This window comes from Hipposideros armiger, unplaced genomic scaffold (assembly GCF_001890085.2).
Source record: "Hipposideros armiger isolate ML-2016 unplaced genomic scaffold, ASM189008v1 scaffold_7, whole genome shotgun sequence".
Classification (NCBI taxonomy): Eukaryota; Metazoa; Chordata; class Mammalia; order Chiroptera; family Hipposideridae; genus Hipposideros; species Hipposideros armiger.
Genome location: NW_017731357.1, coordinates 8,123,999 through 8,131,982, shown reverse-complemented (window position 1 = coordinate 8,131,982; position 7,984 = coordinate 8,123,999).

The following is a 7,984-nucleotide window of genomic DNA, read 5'->3' as shown; positions in this document are numbered from 1 at the left end:
CAATGATGGTGCCAACTTGGGCCAGTGAAGCAACGTCCTCCACAACTAGACTGAAGAACAAAACGACAGCAATTTGTCTGTTCCCCTTCCCCCAATTCCCCAGCACTGTTCCCTTCCCCCCAATACCCCAATAAAAATCTTTAAAAAAAAAAGATGCAACCGTATATTTAAAAAATAAATAAATAAATAAATAAAAAGCATCTGTGCAGAGGACATGCAGTCTTGGGAATGAGTGGTATCTATTGTACAATAGAATCCAGGACCAGAACAATTGTTCCCTCGGCAAACGCCGCTTTTGCTTTACAATTACTTGGACAGTGTTTCTGCCTTTCATGTTTCATTGATTTCAGTTATTTACAAGACACATATTATTAATTATGAAATTAAATATGTAACAATCTCCCCTTTGGTTTTGATATCATTCTAACTGCAATAACTATCTACTTGGTGAAGTTGTGTGGAACTAAAAGACATTCTCAACTCCAACTTACCCAGTATCATGGATTGTTGTCAGTTAATAAAACATACTTCATGTCACTGTGGCAACATATTTTAAACTTAATGCTCTTCAACATAACTTGTTAGATCACTTCATTCAATCCATGACTGGCACATGGATAGAAGCATTTAACTCATTCTGTACTCTTGGGCCCATGAATGGAACTGAGTTTTTCAGGAATTTAGAAAACCGGGCATTTACAAAATATGTGTTTTCACGTTTAATTAGGAAAGTATGGAATTATGTCATTTGGAGTTGAGAATGGATTTTCAGAGAATTCAGAATACTTGCATATTCTGATATTCTGCAGGGCAGGCTGTAATGCTGGGAAACTCAAGGCCTCTGGGAGAAGCCCTCATGTACTGATGGATGGGAGTGGGTGGATTAGGACTCTAGCTCTCAAGCCTCTTGGGTGGGATAATTCTCAGGTGCATGTCTACACCACAGGTCACCAGAGTGTTTCTGTAAAGGGTCATAGTAAATATTTTAGACTTTGCGGACCACATGGTGTCTGTTACTATTCGACTCTGCTGTTGTAGAGTGAAGGCAGCCATAAACGATTCATAAATGCATGAGCACGGCTGTGTTCCAGTGCACTTTATTTATGGACACTGAAATTCGAATTTCACATAATTTTTATATGTCACAAAATGTTAGACTTCTTTTGATTTTTTTTTAACCATTAGAAACATAAAATCCATTCTTAGCTCATGGGCCATATAAAAGCAGACTAGACTTGGCTCACAGGTTGTAGTTTGCCAACCCCTATTCTACATTAGCTCTCAAAGTTTCCATCAGGATTCCACAGTGATATCAAGCTGGAAAACTCACCCTTTATTGCTTTATCTTCCCTGTCTCACTTCCCTATTTACCTAAGTATTCCCGGGAATCACCTCCCAAATGAGCTACTTGCACTTGGGAACTTGTCTTGGGGTCTGCTTCTGGGGGCAGCAAAACTAAGACACCCAGCTTGGTTGATGAATCACTGAACTGAACGTTCATTGCTTTGGCATTATGAAGACCCCCTAAAGCTCCTGGGATCCTAAGAGTACAGTCAATAAAAGGCACTTTTCACGTTATTCTCACACTGACAGTGCAATGGGTTAAATGTGTAACCTTTACCGTTCCAGTCTTCTGACTTGCACCTAAGGAAAACTGCAAGTGTTAATACCTGCAACGATCCCAAGGCGGCCATTTCATCTTGGATCCATCCCTCTCAAACCCTCACACTGGGCTTATCAGCAGTGACGACATCAAAGGGCTTTACAGCAGCACCATGTGTCAGTGAGTCAGAGTCGACCAAGCCATGTAACAGTCCACAGGAATCCTAGGGCACTGAGTGTAATGATAACCATTGCAGCAATCTCTGTAGCCATGGGGGTTTATGAAATGCATTTCCTTCCCAAAGCTCCCTGAAAATAACCAAAGAGCTAAATTATTTCTACTTTAAGAACAGCATGTAGGTACATAGGGCATTCATTTTTTTGGTCCCATCTTACTCATTTTATGTAGTAATTTCTTTCCTTGCAAATTGAAAAAAAGCTTTCCTCACCCTGTTCCATGCTGTTCCAGATGGCTGTAGCCTCTCAACCTGGCAGGTGCCTGCCTGTTGGCAGTGAGGCTGTGAGCTTACTAAGTACAGCATTTTCAGTTTCAGACACAAATGAAGCAATGTAGATCCTTTTATTAATGACAGGCTCCTCTAATAAAAGGATAGGCCATGACATGTGGACTGCCAGTAGGCTGTGTAGTCAGACAGGGCTCTAAAGTGCTAGGGACTTAGGCACTATCTAAAAATTGATTAATAGAGACTGATTTCCTCTAGTCCTTCTTGGTATGCAACATACAGCAAAAATATAATTGTAAACTTAAAAGGGAAAAAAAGCTGACATTCTAGAACTAGCTCTGGGGTGTTTACAAGTTCTGACAAAACCTTGCAAAACTTTAATTGGGTTTCTATTAGCCAGTTTAATCCACCGGGACTCCCTAATTACCAAGGTAAGTCTTAACTCCCTTTCATCATTATTTTCTCTTTCATTCCAAACTCAAAAGAAAGAAGTTCTCTTTATTAAGATGTGAATTTTAAATTGAGCATGAGTCCAACAAAGTAAGCTATCACTGGCTCTTTCTGAGCCTATCCCTCCAGAGGGCTTCATTTTAAAATTCAGATACAGGGAGATTATTTGTCAGTGTGGTTTTGGCAGTGACAGCGTTACCCCTTGAAGAAAACAAGTTGGCAGCCTTGCAAAAGAGGAAGCGATTTTTAATTATTTATTTATTTTGCGTGGGAATTGGGTTCTGCAAACAAATGCCTGACTACTGGGGCTTAAAAATTGCTGCACGGTGTTCAAATAAAAAAGCAACATGAAGCCAGTGAATGCCCATGGTCACAGGGTGTGGGAAGGGTAGCCATGGTAATAAAAACCAAAGTGCCAGGGAGGGGCACACCAATGCTCAAAGCTATAAGCCGGCTGAAATTTCTACCCTAGGCTCCACATTCCTGCTTGAAAAACACCTCCTTCTTGATCACACACACACGAAGGCTGAGGCTTGTGTTTCTGCGGAGTAGTAGGATGCAACTAGGGTAGAGTATGGGACATCCAGGTGAGCTTCCTGTTTGTAACAGTCTCTGGGTTCACACGCTGCAGGCTGAGGCCGAGGAGAGAAAGGACCTATTTCTTTTACCTTCGGCTAGCTTCCCAGCTGTGGCCTTTTTTCATCAATTTGCATAACCAGGAACAGCAGGTGTATTTCAGAAGCATAAGGACCACTGCCCCACTTTCCCAGTACACACGTACCTTCATCTAGGTTTCCCTCCAGGCCCACTCTATCATATGCATTCTCATCTGCTTTTTTAATGCTGAAAAGTTCACAACTAGGGGTCTATTCCTGGGATGTGAGGTCTGATTTCTTTGTAATATGCATATAATCCTGGGATGTAAAACACATGTAATCCCTTAGCTTTTGAATGTAAACAAACCCACAGTGTTCACTGAAATTAACTCCTTCAAAACAGTCTCAGAATTAAAATGGACCTGCTCTACTAATCACTTGTACTTTACTGAATACAGGTTGGGGGAGGGTTAGGCAAAGGAGGATATAAAAAGGGAAGAATGTGTGATCTCCATAATGATCAGGTCAGTGGAAATGAAAACTGCCATTATTCTTTTCAACCCAACCTCTCATTTCCATAAAGAAAGAAGATTCTACACAGACATTCTTTATACTTTCTAAGGTATATTCTTTTCGATGAATGAAATACATAATAAAATACATTTAAAAAATAAGATTCAGATTAAATACCCTATTTGGGAACCTGGCAACGGAATTCATCAGACGCTTTTTGATTTTATCCATTTGGCTAGTAGAGACACTGTTATATGGCATTTCTCCAAGTCCCCAAGCTTATTTATATCACTTTGCTATCCTCATAACATCTGTTCTCTTAGGAGAATAGGAATATATTTAACTGAATACTTTTCTGTTTAGCTGGGAGAAGATGCATTAAAAACATGGAAACGTAAGAGCTGTCATGTTTAGGGAACGCAGACTACTCATAAACAGGTGGTTAGAGCTTAACTTGGGTTAAAGCTTAACTTGGAAGACAAATTTGGCCATTTTATCAAAATGTATCATGTCATAAATTTGATGTAACAGTATTTTTTCCCATGAAGTTATTGTATGGACACACCCTAACAAACAAGTGAACCAAAGTATAAGATAAATGTGAGACACAAAAATATTCATTGTAACATTGTAAATGTGGCAAATGCTGGAAAAATCTTAAATGTTTGTAAGTAGGTTACATAAACTATGGATTAATCACATGACACAATATTACATGGCCTCTGAAAGGAATTAAGTAAATTTATATGTACCAGTATAGAAAGGTACTCAAGATATTTTATGAAGTAAACTGTACATACAAGGGGTGATCAAATAAAGTGGTGAATGCTTAAAAAACTGTATTACAGTAAAAGACACATTGTTATTAACCCCACTCAAAATACTCCCCCTCGCTTTGAACACACTTATCCCACTGTTTTTGCCACTTTCTGAAGCAGTTCTGGAAGTCCTCTTTTGTGAGTGTCTTTAGTTGCACTGTCATGGCTGCCTCCATGTCCTGAATCATTTTGACCTTGGAGAAGAGCCAGAAGTTGCACAGTGCCTGGTCCTGTGAATAAGGTGGATGAGAACCCAACTGTAATGTCTTCATTTGACAGAAGTTGCTGTACCTGAAGCGATGTGCGACACAGAGCCTTTCTGTTGTGATCAAAAGATACGGTGAATGCTGCTGCCAAGTGCCATCCAACAGATAGTCAGGGATCTTCAATATGGGAAGTGGTGCGTCAAACCTTAGTAACAGTGTGTGACAAGTTTCAACTTGTTTGGTGCAGTCAGTTGGGTGTGAGCTATGGTTGAGAGAAGGTGTGTTTTAAAGTGTGCCATAAATCATCCTCCATCATGACAACGCTCTGTGTCACACATCGCTTCTGGTATATGGCAATTTCTGTCAAATAAAAACATTACAGTGTGTCCTCATCCACCTTATTCAATGAATCTGGCACCGTGAGACTTCTGGCTCTTCCCAAAATCAAAATGACCATAAAGGTAAACGTTTTGAATTGATTCAGGACATCGAGGCAGCCATGACAGCGCAACTAAAGATACTGACAAAAGAGGACTTCCAAAACTGCTTCCGAAAGTGGCAAGAACGATGGGATAAGTGTGTTTGAAGCAAGGGGAAGTATTTTGAGGGGGATTAATGGCAATACATCTTTTACTATAATACATTTTTTTATTTAAACATTCACCATATTGTTTGATCATACCTCATATGTGAAAGCTAAATCGGATGTACAGAAATGTTTCCTCCACTCCTATCTAAGACCAAAACATCTCTCCTATAGCTTGAAATGCTAACATTCCATTCTGTCTTTAAGAGTTCACAAATAAAAAATTATTCCTGATAAGCTATAAATGCTCATATCTCTGATAACCTTTTTTCCCCACAGAAAAATGGGACCTACACAAACATTTATTTTCTCATCTACTTATTTAACAGGTCTTTAAAAAAAATATCAAAAGTTAAATCACACCTAGTCATACTTTTGAAATAGTCTATTCAAAATAAAAAGACTAGATGAATAGAGGTATAGAAGAGGCTCAACATATTTGTTGAATGTTGGATGAATAAAAAGTTAATCAATATGCATGTTAATTATTCCTCAATAAACTGTTTATAAATGTATAGGAACTTGGATACTTGAACTGGGGCCTTTTAATATCAAGTTCTCTATCATATAGGGTTCAACCAGAGAAGCAAAACCACTACATACATACACACACACACACACACACACACACACGCACACACAAAAGGGATTTGTCACAGGGATTTAAACTTACACAATTGTGGAAGCTAGTTAAGCAGTCTCTGTAAGATTTTTGTCTTTGCTTCTGATGCCAGAGCTCCAAGTCCACAGATGAGGCAGTGGGGGAAGGGAAGATGGATATGAAGTGAGGGAAAGCAAGAATGAGTTGGCACCCACAAGCACAAGCTGAAGACCACAGGATGTGCTGAAACCTGTGTCAGTCCTTGTTGCCTCTGACCTTAGTAGGATGGCTGTCCTGTGGAAGCCTAGCAATTGAAAGCCCAGCTGATGTCTCACTCTAATGAGGTGAGTCAGCAGATCAGTGCCAGTATGTGTGAGCTACAAAATAGCTGCTGTTCTATTCTTCCTTCCAAATCTCATATAAGAATCTCATGTGGCCCACTATAACCAGAAACATATAAGAAAGGGACTTCAGGAATATGTAGCTCAGCCAAGCCAAGTTGACACACTACAAAACGACCATGCTAGTCACTATATTCAGGGAGATGAGAGAAGTGCTAAGAGATTTATGAATCTTGAAATATGAGACTGAAGGTCTTTGCCCAGTGGGACAAAAAGAAGGTAAGGGAGCTACAAGGAGAGGTAAGAAGGTACATATTTGGTTAGTTGCCCACCCTCCTTTCATTCATTAAAAATGTGTATTGAGCATTCACTCAGGCCCTGTACTAAATTGTATGTTTCAAGGACAGCCACACCAATGTATCCCTTCCAGTATGTTCATCTTACACTGTAACGCTGAAATTCCTATATCAAGAGATGTGGTCTATGTTCACTTACCTTAAATCTGGACAGAACTATAACTACGGCAGAAGTGACAGCACATGACTTCTGAGGTTAGGTCATAAAGGTTATTGAATTTATATCAGGCTCTCTATCTCTGTGGAGACTCTCATCATTAACAGTCCCCATGTTATGAGGAAGCCCAGTGCTCAGGGAGAGGTCATGTGTACATGTTCTGGTTGACAGTTTCAGCTAAGATCTTAGCATCAACAGCTAGCATAGGTCACTAAATATGTGAATGAGTTTTCAAATGATTCCTGCCCCAGGTCTTCAACTATCATCCCCCCCCCACACACACACAACTGATGCCAAAATGGAGCAGAGAAATGATCTGGACTCACTTAGTCTTGCTCAAATTACAGATTTGTGACAAAGTAAATTTTGTCATTATTTCAAGCCACCAAGTTTGGGGGTAATTTGTTACACAGCCATAGTAACTAAAAAGGGCTGTTTGCCAGACTGATGGGGATATAATGACTTACATGTATTATTATATGGAATCCTACATAATTACCTAAATGCTTTGGCTGTAATATTAGGTCCACTGGCTTGAAGCTAAGTTTTTAATCAATATTTTTGTTTAAATAATGGTATGTTTTTATCTTGAAGTAATTGTAGATTTGCATGCAATTGTAAGAACTACTACAGAGAGATGACATATACTCTTTACCTAGTTTCCCCCAATGGTGTTAATATCCTGCCTAACTAGAGTACAATATCACAACCAGGAGATTGACATTGATACAATTCACATATTTTATTCAGATTTCATCAGTGTTATACAAAATCATTTGTGTATGTATTGAGTTCTGTGCAATTTTATCACATGTGTAGTTTCAACCAATATAGTGAAGATACAGAGCAATTCCACCACAAGGATCTCTTATGGGCCCTCCGTCCCACCACCACCACCACTCCCAATCCCTGGCAACCATTCATCTGTTCTCCACTTCTATGATTTTTGTAATTTCAAGAATGTTATAGAAATGAAATCATACAGCATGTAAACTTTGGGGATTATCTTTTTTCACTCAGCATAACTCCCTGAAAATTCATCCAAGTCATTGTGCATATTATTAGCTCGTTCCTTTTTATAGCTGAGTGGCATTTCATCGTATGGATGTCCCACAGCTGTTTAAGCATTCACTCATTAAAGAACAGTTGGGTTGTTTCCTGTTTTGGGATATTATGAATAAAGCTCTGTGAACACTCATGTACAGTTTTTTTGAGTGAACATAAATTTTCATTTCTCTGGGATGCATGCACAAGATGGAAACTGTTGGGCTGTATGGTAAGTACATGCTTAGTT